This window comes from Zonotrichia leucophrys, chromosome 10, assembly GCF_028769735.1.
Source record: "Zonotrichia leucophrys gambelii isolate GWCS_2022_RI chromosome 10, RI_Zleu_2.0, whole genome shotgun sequence".
Classification (NCBI taxonomy): Eukaryota; Metazoa; Chordata; class Aves; order Passeriformes; family Passerellidae; genus Zonotrichia; species Zonotrichia leucophrys.
Window position 1 is genome coordinate 7,693,997 of NC_088180.1, and position 16,842 is coordinate 7,710,838.

The 16,842-nt window shown below is 36.4% G+C and overlaps 1 long non-coding RNA gene across 3 annotated transcripts in view; it reads left to right on the top strand.

Moving 5' to 3' along the window:
• The first annotated feature begins 13,052 nt into the window (after positions 1–13,052).
• The window catches only part of LOC135452498 (uncharacterized), a 45,889-nt gene continuing 42,099 nt past the window's right edge, over positions 13,053–16,842 (top strand). For all 3 annotated transcript variants that reach the window (XR_010441633.1, XR_010441632.1, XR_010441634.1), the window contains exons 1-2: positions 13,053–13,151; positions 14,086–14,172. This is a non-coding gene — a long non-coding RNA (uncharacterized LOC135452498). The remainder of the gene's footprint in view (positions 13,152–14,085; positions 14,173–16,842) is intronic.

Sequence of the window (16,842 nt, forward strand, 5' to 3'; positions counted from 1 at the left end):
GGTTGTTCAGGGGCAGTTTAGCACAAAGCACATTTACATTCACGTTTTCACCCTTCTTTGCATCCTCATCCATCAAGTTCAGACCCTCTGAGTTTTTATTGTGTTTTTATTGAAATGTTAATATATAATGAGAGAGTGCAAAAAGCTCGAATATGTGAAAGGAAATAAATCACTGCCACCTAAAATATTATTCTGAGGAATTGAAAAGAGGACATGGATCTTTTGCTGCTTCTGTTCAGATGCTGGCTTTTAGAAGCTGATGATATTGCTTAGCATCTGCTGTATGTGTCTGTATCTTGAGCCTGGTGGGTTGTTATTTTCCCATTATAGCTGTGTTCCTTGGCTGTTCTAGAATAGTAACACAGGTTTTGCAGACTGACACCACAAATTATGTGGCAGTATTAAACTATCTTTACTCTTGGTGTTTGAATAACAGAAGGAGGTCAATAAAACAGATGAAAGTTGAGGTTTATAGAGACAGTTCCAGCTAGAAAGGCAGAATGATGTGTTGCATATTCAACAGCAGGCAGATTGTTCCCATGAAAATGAATATTCAGGAATGTCTTTATTAATGAAACAGGACAAAGTTAAATGGAAAAACAACACTTTTTTCTGAAAAACAAGTAATTTCCTGAGTGTGTAGGCAGCTCCTGCTATTGCCTTTTCTTTCCATTACTCCATTTTGTGCAGTGTATTTCCAAACTCTTTGTGTGATGATTTCTCTTGGAATGAGTGTCTCCTAATGTTTGTGGCTTGACATTTGTGTTTGATCTCTGAGGTTGCTTCAGAAAGTTTAAAAATTAATAAATACTCTATTTTCAATCCTCCAAACAAGGTTTTTCTTTTAAGCCAGGTAGCTTGGAGGAGTCCAGGTGGACTGCACTGACACATCTGTGTTTATCAAACTGCTGTGCAACTTGTGGAAAAGAGAGCAGACTTTTAACAGGACTGACTTGCTCGGAAAACATCCATGATTATTTTTGACTGCTGACTGGCATTAACGATATTTGAATCTCTATTGCCCAGTACAAGTTATCTGTTCCAGGCTTTGCAGAAGTCTGACCAGTTTCCAAATCCCCAGCCACAACTTTTATTGCTTACAACACTGTGGTAACACTGAGAACATTTTGTACTTGGAGTTTCCTTAGAGTTTTGGGCTTGTAAAGAAATTTATAGTAGTTCAGAGAGCTTCTCAGCTAATTTTCTGTGCCTGTTGACCTGAAACTAGATGTTGCCATGCATCTTCTTTCATTACAGGCTATGCAATTCTGTTCTCTTTTAAATGTAGCATAAAAAATTTAGAAGCAGATATTAATTTTATGAATTGGTATTTGTACTACCTGTGTAAGGCACCTGGCATATGCCTTGCTTTCAGAATTTGTTTTTAAGAGCATGTTGTTGTTGTCTGACCCCATTGCCTATTTGATTGATTCCTTCAATGTCTATTATCAGCCACAGGCATTATAGATATTGTAACATGTAATATAAATTTTGCTTTGTGCCTTTTTTTAATGCTAGTACATTTTATTGATGATTAATAATTAATAACTGCCTGTTTTGTTTCCTTTGTTTTCAAATCTGTTGCATTGCTGGCTTCCAGTAAGATTTTTTTTCCAGTGTTTTCAATTTGAAATGTAGTATTCTTGGCAGGGATGTTTTTACTATTATACATACATAGGAAGGGAAAGAAGGAAAACGTTTTGGGGGAAGGCTACTTAAAAATTCTTGTGATTTTTTTTTTTTAATAGTTTTATTTTTTTTAAATGTCAGAACAAAGAAGTTGCAAAGTACATTGAATTAAATAAATATTGTATGAAATCAAAATAATACAAAAAATAACACAAACCCAAAAAGAAGCAACTTCTCTATTAAAATAAATATCTGAAAAATAGGCTGATTATACAAGAGAGGTTTTATTCAGGGGGAAAAGAGTAAAGTCAAGATTTTTCTCTATTTTTAGTTTTAAGTTTCAGCTTCCTAACTAAGCACAGAAGTCATGCAAATGAGGGAAAGGTGAAGCAATTGAATAATTTGAAAGTGAAACATTATGTCTCATCTTGGAATCAGGAGGGAATTCAAGGAACTATTTGATTTAGACTCTCTTTCAAAATCCAAGGAACTATTTGATTTAGATTCTCTTTCAAGTTTATTAAATAGGATTTTTGAGTTTTGGAACTTGCACTGGAAAGAGTTCTAGCTGATGTTACAACTACTTGCTCTTCTTAAGGCGTTGTGCTTCAGCTTGGAGGCATTTAAGGCAAGGTCGCCTGATTGGGAGCTGACCAGAATTGATTTATTATGTGGGTTGTTGTCTTGTGGAGAGCAAGACTTGCTAATTATATATCTTAACTTAGATTAACTTAGATTGAAAAGAAATATTTAGTAATACTTTAGTCAGAAATACCAGATGAAGTTTTACAAAAAGCAGATTTAGAGTGACATTCTGTGCTATCAGCAATCTTTCATTGTGCATATGTGGCCCATATGGCAAGGCCAGGCACTTATCAATGTGAGGAACACCAGCAATCTATTATTCACACTGGAGGCTCACGTTGTTCCCAACTTTAAACCACTCTTCTGGAAAACAACTTGGTCTTCCTGAGCTGACAGATGTAGAGGGACTGGTATGTGTAAAAGCAACTAATGGACCCATATCCTCTACATTGATTTAATTATTCCTTTTGGTGTTATGTCTCTAAAATATGTCTGACCATACTTAAACTTGTTTACAGTTGAGCTGTGCACCAGGAAAAACAGGTACTTGGCTTTCCTTGGCAAGGCACTCCCTGCAACCTTCCTGTGTTTTTCCTCATCTTCTGCCCCATTCTCCCCTTCTGTTGCCTCTTTCTACAACTGAAATTGTGTTCTCTGAATTTTAACATGCAGGGCATTCTCCTTTCTACTGTTCTGACAGGAAACACGTTAAAATCCTCATAAGTTTCATCTCGCATTTTTTTCATCTTTTATAGGAAAATTTTCTGATCCAAGTGATTTCCCTCCTACTTTTTACAATTTCTTTCCTGTTCCTGTGCATTAATTTTGATGCAATTTCTCACATTCTTCCTTTTCAAAGAATTGATATGTTATAGGAACCCTCCATGAGGTCACTCCAATGAAAAGCAACATGGATGATGCACTTAGTTTCTCTACCTGGAGTTCATCCATCTAGTTTTGGTCTAGAAGGCCACTAGACCCTCATCTAAATAGTTTAAAAAGCCTCAGGATCAATTAATACAAAGGAAATGAAATATTTAGTTATAAAATACGTGCAGGCACAATCTTCCAATAATGAATTGTACCCTAGGAGATGCTATGAATAGTCCTGTAAAAAAGAAAAATACAACTGTTAATAAAACTGTCTGTCTTCACTCTTGAAGTGTGCAAGGCTGGATACTTGGTTCTTTTGCTTGGTTATTTTTTTCCACTTGATTTTGGAAACAAATCACATGCAAACCAGCAGTTGCATAAAGGTTTGCAGAGTGACAGAAACACTGCTCGCTCTGCTATTGCAAATAGCAGTTCTTGTGTTTCAGTGCTGAAAGTTTCCATTTCAAAGTACTTTTAGAAACACGCAAAGGAAAACTATTCAATTTTCTAGAATTTTTCCAAATGTAATATCTCTCAATAACTTCATGCAGTTCAGAAATAGAATGATGTATTTGCAATACACTCAGGACAAGAAAAAAAATTAAAGATATTATGGGATGGCTGAAATAAGGAGAGCTAGGTCTCCTTGTTTGGAGTAGATATTATTTCTGAGAAATAAGAGCATGAGGAATGCATTCTGGCCTATGGAAATCAGCCATTGAAATGATTACAGTATCAAAGAAAACAACCTACTAACCTTTAGCAGTGTAATGAATATCATTGATATCCCTTCAAACAGGGTGGCAAACCAAAGGGTTTTCAGAGCAAGAAAATTTTCCATTGAGAGGAACAAAACTCTCCTATTATATTAATGGCTCCTGGTCTTCATCTAATGTAAAAATCCTAGCAATGCAAAGCTGGTGCTGAGTTACCATCCCAGCCTCCCCTGTGATGGAATTTTGTGTTGACAGGTGCAAATGTAAAACCTCCCACAGACTTTCAGTGATCTGTTCCTTAGATAGCTGGGGTTTCTCTTGGCACTTAAAGAACCCTGTATTCTTCTCTGGAGATATCAAAATATTGACTGTGACAGCAATACATATACCACAAGCTGTACAAACTGAATTTGTGTCACATCACCTGAGAGAGGTGATACAGAGCCTGATAACCATACTGAGCATTTCCAGCTGTGGGAAAGCTTTTCTGCTCTGCTGAGAACAAGGAATGCCCAGATGGTTTGGAAATTATTAGAAAATAATTATCATTTTAGAGTGCAAGGCTTTTAACTTAGCCTGGTGAATGTGTGTCTGCTTCTCTCTGAAATGATGACAAACTTTAACCAAAGAGAACAAACTGATTCTGCTTGTCCTACCTGGGTGATGCATCTGTGCCCAGGGGACGGTGTTACTGAATCTTTCTCTGTTATTTACCCTCCTGATAGCCATTTCAGCTGTATATACAGGAAATATGGGAAGTAAACAAAACTGTTCTCATTAATTTAACACTGGACTCTGGGAAATGAGCGAAGTTTTCAAGTGTGACCTTCATTTTTAAGTTGCCCGTGCTTTACAGCTATCTAATAGTAACCATTTGCTTTTTCTGGTTTCAAGGGAATTGGACACCTGCTTTTTCTACCAATTACTACTGAAAATAAAGTCTAGATTTGTCTCAAAAAAGAACCCCTCTGGAAACCAAGTAATGAAATTTGAGACATTTTTGAAATATGACTTTTAATTTCCTGCACTTCAATGTCCCCATCTGTACAATGGCCATCGCAGCTGGATGTTGAGAAGGCTTGTCAGCTTAGTAATAAACTGGAAGGAAGTCATTAATACTGTTCTCAGATTGCACTATGAAAACTCAGAGAATAAAAGTCCATGGTAATTCCATTTCCCCATGGAGCTCTGTTCCTGCTGCCCTGTCAAGGGAAAGACTGAATTTCTGTCGCCTTTCAATGGGCTTGCCTCTAAATCTCACAGATATTGGGTGCTGTGCAGAAACTCAATCTCCATGGCAGCTAAGTGCCTCTGGTGACTGTAATATTTGTCAGCACAACCTTAAGGGATCTCTGCTGTCCACTAAAGGATCCAGTGGAAATGATGGATGTCTGCTCCCACTGCACATCTCCATCCTTTCAGGCCAATCCATCAGCATGTGTGCAGAAAGCAAGGAATACGTGATAGCCGTGGCCTCTATCAATTACACAGAACTGGGGCTCTCTGTGGGGAGCTTTTCCAGGCCTATGTTTGTCCCCTACAGAATGGTTGCAATGTTGGTCACGTAGAATCTACTGTGTGTCCAAAAATGTCCCACTGTGAACTTGCTGGGCTGGCTGTCAAATACATTGAACTTGTCTAATTGGAAATCTGGCACTGAATAGTAAATTCCTGGGTCTGTATTTACCTTTGCAGTGTCTAATTAACTCTGTGTGAGGTTGGTCCTTCAGGCTTCAGGTATTTAGGCGCTATGAACCAATTCCTTCATTCTCTGTTAAATGCAGGGAGTTCTCATTTTAAAAATTGTTTTCTTGTGTGTTGAAATTTAAATAATTTAAACCTCAAATAGCCTTTGGATTTTACATAATTTTCTCTGTGAGTTTTGATGGAGCAGTGAGCTTGCAAAAAAGGTGAACTTGTTTAGCTGTGCAGGCCTGTTTTTGAATAAAACTTTCTCTTTCTTCAGCAGCCGAAGTTTTGTGGAGATTTTGATGATACAAGTGAAAGGCACCTTGTCCATGCACCAGGGCAGCTCACGGTGCTTTGCTGGGAACTGCAGACAGAGGCAGATTGTACAATGCTGGACAGCTTCCAAGGCATTTCCTTCTGTGCACCTGTGCTCCAGGTACAGTGACCCATTCTTTGCCAATTTGACACGGAGCTAATTTAAATGGAACTCCATTTACAAAAGATTAGGTTTTCACACTCTTGATTGATCAGTCTCAGGTCTCTCAAAAGTATTGCATTCTTGTAATGTATCTGCTCAAAGTCACAATAATATAGGTTTTTGGTCATTAATAGTTTCTGATTGACAGCTCTGAATTTCTTGTGGCTGAAATAGCCTGAATTTCAGATTTCTGAACTTTACAAGCTATACTAGGAAACTGCATGGAGAAAAATTTCCTGTTCTAAGAGAGGACTAGAGACAGAGAAGGTAAAACAAACCTAAAACCAATTGATTTTCTTCTAAGTAAGCTTCTAACTAATTTATTTATTTCACTTCTATTTGAAGGCAGAGTACAATGAAATTAAAAACAAGTAGCAGTAGAAACGGTTGTCTTCTTTATATTACCTGTTTGACTCATTATGTTATTGCCTGGAAAATCAGCAATAATGGGGCAATGTCGAGGACAGCTTTACACACATTTACCATCTTATGTAGAGTGACAAGTACATTTATGTTTAGGGTATTGATTCCCTGGATTTATACAAAATAATCCCCCCCCACACACACATATATTTGTAGGTGACTGTGATAGTTCTTCATAATCAATACCTAAGCAGTGTTTATTAATTTCTGACTAAATTTCATGAACCTATCTCTGTTGAGAACAGATGTGCTGCAACTGGGGTACAAAAGGAAAGATTACATGCTTGGCCCTGCTATTGCATGGCGGGGTAAATGAGCTCCAGTGGGTGGTGGAGCTGAACCCTCCCAATCTGACTATAATTGGTGATATAAACTAGGTAATTAGAGACATGAAAATTGGAGATGTGAAAACCTCTCTAGCAGAGGGACACATTTAAGTGGTTGCGCCTTTGGACTCTCTGTAAGAAAACTGCTTGTGGGAAGAAGAGTGTATTTTATAGCATCAGATTTCATAAAAAAAGCCATTTGTCCATTAGGGAATAGAATGTTATAATTCATATTCTGAAAACAATGCTGAATTTTAGATCCGTATTTGGATCAAAATCTAGCACCATCTATTTCCATTTCAAAGCCTGATTAGATACATAACCAGAGCAGTAGCAAATCTGCTGATATTACAGCAAATACTGATTTTTTATATTTGCACAATTTCAGAGTAATCTCAGGGACAATAAAATGTGAAAAGAGAGGCACTGTAAGTGACCTGAGGTCATCATGGTAGTGCCAGTTAGGAAAAGCAGATAGATTTTTTTAATATTGCATTTTATAGGCAGTTGAAAATGCTCCCAAAAAGCTTCCCTCATGAATACAATTCTCTTTTTAATAACCCGTGGACTTTCAGAAAGCATGGGAAAGCATGGTTGTTCTGGAAATGCATTTCTAGGCAAAGCATAGTGATGTATTCACACAGTATTTTTGTAACACAGGAAGAGCTACAGGGGAGTAGCACAGGAAGACTGTTCTGAATTGCTCCTCTCCTTATCTAAGGTGTGAATGAATAATAACTGCACCATTTTTTAAGGATTACTCCTGATTTGGATGATCAAAAGAAGTTTTTAGTTTTTATTTTTAATTTAGGACTGTAGTTCAAAGTTAAATTTATATAAAAGGCTATGGTAGATCAGTGTTTGCTTTATTCCATCCGTTAGTATCAGTGTGTAGCAGGTTCATTCTCAGTTTAGGCAGGAAATTCAGGCACTGTGAATTCTCCACTGTGCTTTGTTTTATAATTAGAGAAAAAAACTAGGTAAAAGCAAGTGCAGAGTAAGAGCCTCATGAAAGAAATCTATTCTGAGGAGATATCCCTGTTACCAGGTAAGATGGGGAAAAGATGACACCAGTTGCAACACAAGTACTCATTAAGGGAATATTACAAATGACAGAATCCATGAAACAGGACCTTCTGCTTGGGCTGCCAGTCAGCCTTGTCTAATGGTAGGAAAAATGGGAGAACAAAGGCCTGAATTTAAAGGAGGCTTCAGCAAAGCAATTGCAGTAGTCAATTACTTTAGCTGAAACAGGGTGATAAGAACCAAAAAAGTGAATACTTGCAGGCTATTTTGATACTTTAGGGTTGTATTTTCTTCTTTTACACGTCTTTCTCATCTAAAACCTTAGTCAAAAAAAGACATTTTCAAGATTTTTTTCTTCATTCCTGGCTGGAATGAATCTCTACATCTATATGTGAAAGATACATTTATATGTCAGAGGAAAGGTAGACTGAAGCCTGTTTACAGAAGATTAATTTTTATAGGAAGATAAACCTTGTCCTGTTTTACAGACAGAATTAACTGGAGTTGTTTGCCTAGAATATCCAGGTCTAGAAGAATCTCAAAGATTTTCTTTTATAATTAGTGTGCTGTCTGTGGTGTATCTGTTATTGTATGAATAATTTATATAGATCTGGAGTCCCAATTTATATAGATCTGGAGTCCCACTCTATATTTTATTGTCATTTGGACAAAAGTAGTAATTTTTCAAAATGACAAACCATTCATATGGTTAAAATCTTTTTTTTTTTTTTTTTCCTGGCTTAAATCACTCTGGATGCTCTTTAAGTCCATGCTATGGCCCTTGACTCCACTGTCTTGATGCAGAGTTTGCATTTCATCTGTGCAGCCTCATTGCCTTGAGATTTTGCCTGAAAATTATAACTGAAAGGTGCTGGAAACCCAACCTGGGCACTGATTGTATGTGACAAGCAGAGTAGAAATGGGCTTCCAGTCTAGATCTGTGAGCCAGTAAGAATAAAAACCCTACTCTTCAGCAATACTGTGGAATCACTGCATATCTAAAAGCAGTTACACTGAATTTATAGTTTTGGATTCTAAGTTTTTCTTTTAACTTCCTTTTAACTATGAAAGTTCTGCTATTGGGACACAAAAAAAATTTCACATTTCCAAATGGGAATATTTGACATAAGAAGGTCCTTCAAAGCAGGGTAGTGTGTTGCAAACCTACAAAACATTCTGCAGAGGTTTCCCTACACATGACAACTCATGGGTTAGTCCAGCCCTGGAGCTGCAATGCCCTTACAAATGAGATCATTCAAAATTGCATCACCTGTCTCATTGCACTCACACTCACTGCTATTGGGAAACTGCATGTTTTGCATCTTGTACAGCACAAAAACCCTGGTGCAGGGAAGGCAGCTCAGGTCCCTGGCTGTCCCACACACCTTTCCCACTCTGAAGGTGCAGAGAGGCACTGAGACCTTAAATGAAACTCTCCAACTTGGTGCATTCCATCCCAGGATGGAAATGCAGCTGCCTGTGCTGGTTTATGGGGCACTGCTGCCACAAGTGCATCCTTTTGAAGTAACTGCTCTTTTCTACTAAAACCACTAAATAACTATCAAATGGCATCATTCACTGTATGAAGGATGCTTAAGGGAGTGGATCTTCATTCATACAACTTTGATTTTTAGATCATTATATGTGAAGCTTATGAATCTTTACCAAACTGCTTAATTCACTGAAACCCAGAATTGATTTCTTTTTTTCACCGTGAGGCTTGTGCTGAGCAGATCAATGTTTAAGCATGTCTGAAAACAAGGGTCATAAATCACCTAATTTAGTACAAACATTTGGGATTTCAGTAGCAGGTTTTTAAAGCCTGTAGGGCTAATATAACATAAGGGGTATATCTAGTTATTATGCTGTATTTTCCTCTACTAATATCTGTGTGTACAACTAGGAGAGGTTTCACTTGTTCTATTATTTTGTTTTGGCTCAAGAAATTTACTGGCTTTTATTAAAATGAAAAACAATGGAAAAATACATCAGATTTTTTTTTTTCATTTTTATGAAGTGTTATGTATGTCCTTTATGAAATTTAGCATTTACCTTATGTTGGTTTAAACATTTACTTAATTTGTATTCCATTCCATCCTAAATACTTTTCTTGGAGTAAAAGCTTCACTATATTAGATATGATGGAAATGTGAAGGAAGAGGACAATCTGGTTTTACCATCTGTTACTTGGTCTTGTGAATATGACTTACATGGCTCAGTTTCTGCAGCATATCCAGTTCCTATCATATTAAAAGCAGTGTTTCTTATTAATTAACTACTCACATGGAAGCCCTTGCCTGAAGTCCCAGAGCTACAAGTACTGCTGGAATAGTTCTTGGAAAGAGGCTGCTCTCTGTGTAGGTTGTTTTGTGTGAGTTTGGGTCTGTAAGGAAGAGCTGCAGGTTAAAATGCATTCTGGAAAGAGCAAAAGAAAATGACAATTACATCTCTATGAATATGGAAAAGCTTCATGTACAGCTGGTCGATTTGTTTCTCTTCTGAGAAGTGAACTCTAAAGAACAGATTTTGTAAGGCATATCTCCCACAGAATTCCCTACTCCAGGGTAGCTGGCTTCCCTTGGGTGTTGTGGTGCTTGGGCTCTCCAGGCAGCTCTGCCATTGACTCAGTGACCAAACTTCATTAGCTTGCACTTGTGTTTCAAGATGTTAATAATGCACAACTTTGCATTTTCTGGTGGGTAAATTGGGATAATGGTAACTTAATTTGATGTTAGTGAGCAGATTTATAGGATTTTGCATAATTGCAATAGATGCATGTTGCCCATGCTCTGGAATGGGAGAAGAAAGTTTTCCTTGTTTTGAGAGTCATCTTCTGTATTCACAAATTAGAGATTTTTCTTAACTTTGTTTTGTGCCAGACTTGTAACTCCTCAACTGATGTAATTTTCTAGGACTGTCTTATTAAGTTTTTTAGGTTGTTATTTTATTTTACCCACACTCCTAATGAAACAAAGTTTTACTTTGTAATAGAGCTCAAGTTACATAGAAAATCCTTAAACAATATGGATAGCAAAAGTTAATTATGCAAATAATTCAAGTGCTCCACTGAGACCTTAGGAGAGTCAGACTCAATTAATGAGTAACAATTGAAACTTCATAGTTCTTATTGTGTTTGGTTTTTACTTGGAAAAATATTTTTTGAATGAAAATGGCAATTATTTAATATTTAGTTTGAATTTCCATACAGACACAGTGTACCCAACTAGGAACTTGCAGGCTGTGATTAAGCAGAATGAACTATGAACTTTACTAGTCTAAAAACTCAATAGCTTACATATTCATGAGGCTTTATTATTATCATTACTGATGGATATTACCCATTTAATTCACTTCCTACCTCTCTCTATGAATCTTTAAGCCAAATCCCTTGTGATTTGCTCTGTAGGATATAGGATGCATTTTTCAGGCTTATTGAAGAAAAGAGTAACTAGCCTTTTATTTATTTGGCCCATTACAATGTCTTTCCTGTGGCTCATTCATATTAGTTATTTACCAGGCCCATTAACACATTTGTCTTCTGAGGATTAAGCTTAAGAATTGGGAAATATGTTTTCTGAGTAGTTTACTGAGTGTATAGTTTATAGTGTATAACCTGTAATTTCAGGGACTAGACTGATTATAGAGATTATGGAGAATTACCTAAATCCCTTGGAATGGAGAATATCAGTGTTTTTCTGGAGTCAGTATTAAGCATCATTTCTATCTAACGTAAACCCTGAATGCTCACAATGCTGATTACAGGCACCACAAGTTCCAATGGGTTATAGAATTCAGGTTTGAAAGTGGAGAGAGATCATTTGTAGCTGAACAGAGGGTAAAACAGCATGTCAGCAACCTTCTGTGATGGCAGTGACGGGAGAGGGAGTTTAGGAATGTTTGTTAGGGTGCAGGAAAGACTGCCTGATCCATAAGGCAATTCCATACCCAGCAGGGCTGGGGTAAGTTACTTAGTTTTTGGGAGAGAAGGGTCCTGACAGTGGTACCAGCCCATTACTTTTCTGAGCATGTTTTCTAATTATTGGCCCTGAAATAGCCAGCTCCTCTGGATTGCCTGTGGGTTGGCACAGTAAGAGAGACACAATTCCACTCACTCAGGGTGCCTGAGACGGGGTCATGCAAAGATCTGCACCACTCTGCCCTGCAGAGTTGTGTAATACAGAATTTCCATGTTGAAAAGTTACTCATGTATGAACTTCAGGTACTTCTGGAGGTACCTGAGTATTTCAGGTTTTGCTTCTGTTGCCTTTTGGATGTAAATTCACTCTGTTTCCTTTAAAGCCTCTTTATTTTATATGTATTTGTCTAAACAAGATGATAATCAATTGATAAGTCTCTCTGACTCTCCTATTACAAAATGGCTTCACTGTCTGTATGAATAGATTTAGTATAAAAATTTTGAAGAGATTTAACTTGTATTTCAATTTGATATTTGAGAATACTTATATGTTTATTTAGATTAACAGACAAAGCAGAAGAATAAGCAATTGTAGTTTGGTCTTCGTGATACCAACCCCCCACCCCTTCCCCCAGAATGTTGTTTCCACAGTCCATCAAGATGAGAAATGAAATTGAAACTTAACTGGAAATGACAAAGATGCTCTTGGAGATAAAATCTGATGAAAATCCATCAGTGTGGCAGAGGGAGATTGTATTTCACAGAAGTTCACCTGTCTGAGCTAAAACTCTGAATCTGCAGACAGTGACAAAATGCTGGGTCTTTTATTTGCATATTTTTATTACAGCTGAAGCTTGCCAAATTTATATGTCCTCCAAAATTATATCCTGTGACAGAAAACCTGAAATGGGAAACAGTATGATTTTGTGATGTGAGTGTCACATATAATATGGCTACTTCTAGAAATCTCTGCTTGGGTATCTTGCAACAGCGGGATTTTTGCTTCAAATAGCAGTAATTAACTTCCATCAACTGTTGCTGTATATGGAACTTTCATCTGACATCTGTGGTTCTTTACATAAAGGTGTATTCTAGTAGTCAATGAAAGGTTACTCATAGAGTCATATTCAGGATGATAGCAATACTGGTATTAGAGTCACAGGTTAAGGAATAATGTGGCAACTAAAATTCAGGATACAACAAAACTGGAGGGGTTAGATAGGTGTGAGTGTGTATTCCTGCCCTGTGTCTTACCAGCGATTGAGATCCTTTTGACCAGTCAGGATTTCGCTCTTTCACTTTGTTAATAGGTTTCACCTGTTGTCTCCCCTGCAGGTGCAAACACAAGGAGGCACAGGTGGAAACAATCTGTTTTAAGTGATGTTAAACCCCAATGATTGTGAAGGGCTGTGGATGTGTCAGTGTGGCTTTGGCAGCGTTTGGGACAGGAGCTGCTCTTTGCTCTGCACTGCTCAGTCCTGCTGAACAGGGTAAGAACAGCACCTTTGCACTTCTGCTGGGACTTCTTTTGTGTTCACTTTGCAAATGTTTTCATGCTCAAATTTGGTAGCAAAATACCAAATTTCACCAGAAAAAAAAAATCACGGTAGTATTTGATGATACAGTAGGTGTGTAATTGAGTGATTTAATTTTTAAACATATGAATGTTATCAATAGATAAACATTTTGTAAATGAAGCCCCTTGATGATTGTATTTTTCTTTGCCCAGTAATAACAGATCATGTTCAAAATATTCACATTTAGTTCCTTGAAAAATGCTTTTTAATATTTTGAGTTGCAATGTAATCAGTAATTTGCTATCTGCCTACAGAGTATTTTAACTAATTGAAATAGTTTATTAATTACTTATCCAACTATAAATTAAATGTGCTTTTATAATATGAGTGATTTATATTTAATATAATTGAAACTGTGATGATGTTTAACTCAGCTTTAAAACCTAATATGATGGGACGTGTAAGGTTACATCTTAAAATCTGACTCATTATTATTTTAATAGTTGGTAATTACACTGATCAAAATGGATGAATTTTATTATAGATTCAGCATTTCTCTAGTGATTGTGAGCTGAAAATTTAATAATGGCCTTTAAGCCCAATATTATTGATGTTCAGTTTGTTTGGAAAAAAAAACCTATTTGAAAAGGAAAATTAAGGTGTATGTCCTGAGGTTCTTTCTCATATTGAGGAATTTTTGTGATATCCATAAATACATTAAGCCTGTTTTATGCAGAGTAGCTTTCTCCTCTATGAGAAGTAGGTCTGGGTTAGACTCACTATCTTGTATTTACTACACAGATATACTTGGAATTGTTCTTGCTTCAAACTTCACCTGGGTAGCTCCACATGGTGTCACATTCCAATGACTTTATTTTCTTTCTTGTTTTATATCCTTTGGTTTCAGAGACTTGTCCTTTCAGAAAGAATCAAATATTCTGTTGGGGTCAGCTTCTGCACTCAGGTGTCAGTTGAGCAATATAGCTCATGGCAGGTGAGTGACTTTAACCAAAGACTGAATTTGATGTGATTTTCTGAGGATGGTTGCACGACAAGGTAACAGTAGAATTACTGACAGCTGTGTGGTTTAAAATAATTTTTCTTGCGTCATTATTCTATTTATTCAATGTTAGCATATCCTAGCTGTCAGATATTTAAAACACCATCTTTCCAACCAGATTTTATCTATACAAAAGATGGAGAAGCAATTGTTTATTATGTCTAACAAACAATTACCAGATACAAATCAATCTGAACATCACATGTTAGTGGTATGTATGAGCTGATAGATGAAACAGTTGTTCAAAATTCTACCAATACTACCTGATATTCTTTGGATTTTATTTCAAAATATTTAAGTATATTTCTTTTATTAAAAGACTCAAATATGCTTAAAGTGCTTTTAAAACGTCTCTTTTTAAATAACTCAAAATATTTTGCTGTGTCAGTGACTGAAAAAAATAACAATAAGTACCTTTCTCCTGGATAGCACACAGTTGAGAATATGCCAGCTGTATTCTAATAATTTTACAATCTGTTCTGTAATAAAGAGGACATTGAGATTTAATAAAATCCACTTACTGAATGTTTCTTCCTTTGGAAAGCATTTCAGGCTTTTTTAGGATTTACTTGAAATATTCAGTAGCTGCTCATATATAATTCTGTAATGTTAAGCATGCGATGTTAAAATACATATATTTTCTGTAGCTGCAGAAACTTTATGCTTTCATTCGAGCTCTGTAAATGAAAGGGAATGATATTTATAGCTCTATAATGAATGTCATGGGAGACTGCAGGACTAGTTTATATCCACTTCATATATCAGAAAATGCACTGGAGTTTTATGACACAATGTAAAATTGAAGGACGTGGAGCTCTTTTTAATCTCATGGTTGTGAAAAGTTTAGATCTTTCTTTATCCATTGCATGGGCAATAGATAGATTCCTAATTATGTTGCACATCTCAGTAGGACAGGGACACAGGTATCAAGTTTTATTAGGAAAATTGTGTGTGAAGTTTTGTGAATGTGTATAACTGCTATAATGAAGCCCTAAACTGGGAAATAATATTTAAACTTTAAAAAGCACTGGGCACATATGTTAAATCCGCTGTAATCCTGCCTGGGGAGGGTACATACAGAGCTCAGTGCTTTATAAAGCAACAACAGTATTTTCTCAGCTGATCCATCTAAATACTTCACATATAGAAAATTGAAGAGGAATTTAGTGTAATTCTGGTCTTCAACATTAAGCTAAGAGCACGCCCATAATTTTGAAAGTATGGATTCAAGCTGGAAAATTCTTATCTCTTCTCCCTCTGGCACAAAAATGCTCCTAATCACACATTTTTAATGCATTGCAGTGGGAGGTATTCAACATGTCAGTGTTCAAATGGGAAGGATGGTGATATGATCTCATTGTCCAAGAGGCTTTGTTATACAAAAGAACACTCAAAAAATTCTCGTCATTGTTTCACCTGAATATTGCCTTATCCAAACCCTACCTCTATATCTCAGTTTAATTTCCTCAGATATTTCAACTTTCAGTCCTCTACCCTCCTGTGTCCCTGTCTCATAAATGTTGATGATCTGTATCCTTTTGGTGAGAGTCTGTAGAGCGTTTATTGCTTTATTCCAGCTTTCTATAGGCTATCACTGTTAGTCTATTAAGATGTTGAAAGCATTATATTGAAACATGCATTTCAGATAAAATGTAGAATAAAATGGATGTGTGTTTGTATGTGTTAGATACTGCAAATTGCTGTCATTATTTTTGATGTATGTATGGAAGCTGAGAATTCAAAATATTTTTATAATGCATATGTAAAACTTTTGTCAGTGGATGTTAATCTGGTGGATAAGACCTCAAACCAATAAGGGATTATTTGCTGCAGATATTCCATTGGCTTTCATATATAAGTATATGTACAAATAAGGTAAAGTGAATGGAATGTACAGAGAGACTTGCTGTTAATTTTGTTTAGTGTATAAAGATGATGCTGCCCAGACATAGAGGGCATGCATTTTGTGGGAGTATCCTGTTTATCTTACGCAAAAGACCTGTTCCTTTTCTAGTTACAGTTAATTGCTAGAAATGCCTTTTTGCTAGTGGTTGATTCCTGGTAATTTTTGAAATGCTGGACCAAAAAGACATCTTCTGGAGCTGTGTGTGGTTCAGATTAATCTTTGTATTGCTCTCTGTCTCTTGGGTCAATGTTCAGGCCTTTGAAACTTGACCTGTGGAAGATACACTTCAGTAGTTTCTAAGAAAATAATCTGGTGAGAGACTCCTTTTCCATTTTAACTGAAATCTGCTAGCTGGAAATGGTCACCGACCAGAGAAATAAAAAATCCAGTGTTTTCATGGGATTGATTAACTTTTAGTCTAAAACTCAAAGATATAACAGGAAGAGAATGATGTAACAACAGTATGGAAGGAACTGGAAAGTACTTAAAAATTCACTGCCAGAGAATACCTGTTTATGGTTGTGTGGTTTTTTAAAAAATTGTTATTTTTGTTCAGAGATATAGTGGGAGTCCTGAAGCTTATTATATAAGCTTTTGAATTTGAAACATTTCACTGGCTTCAATAGTTAAGATTGACTGGCTTTTGGTAGTTACAGATATGGCTGTTTGGTATGGTTTATCAGCCCAAACTGCTCTCA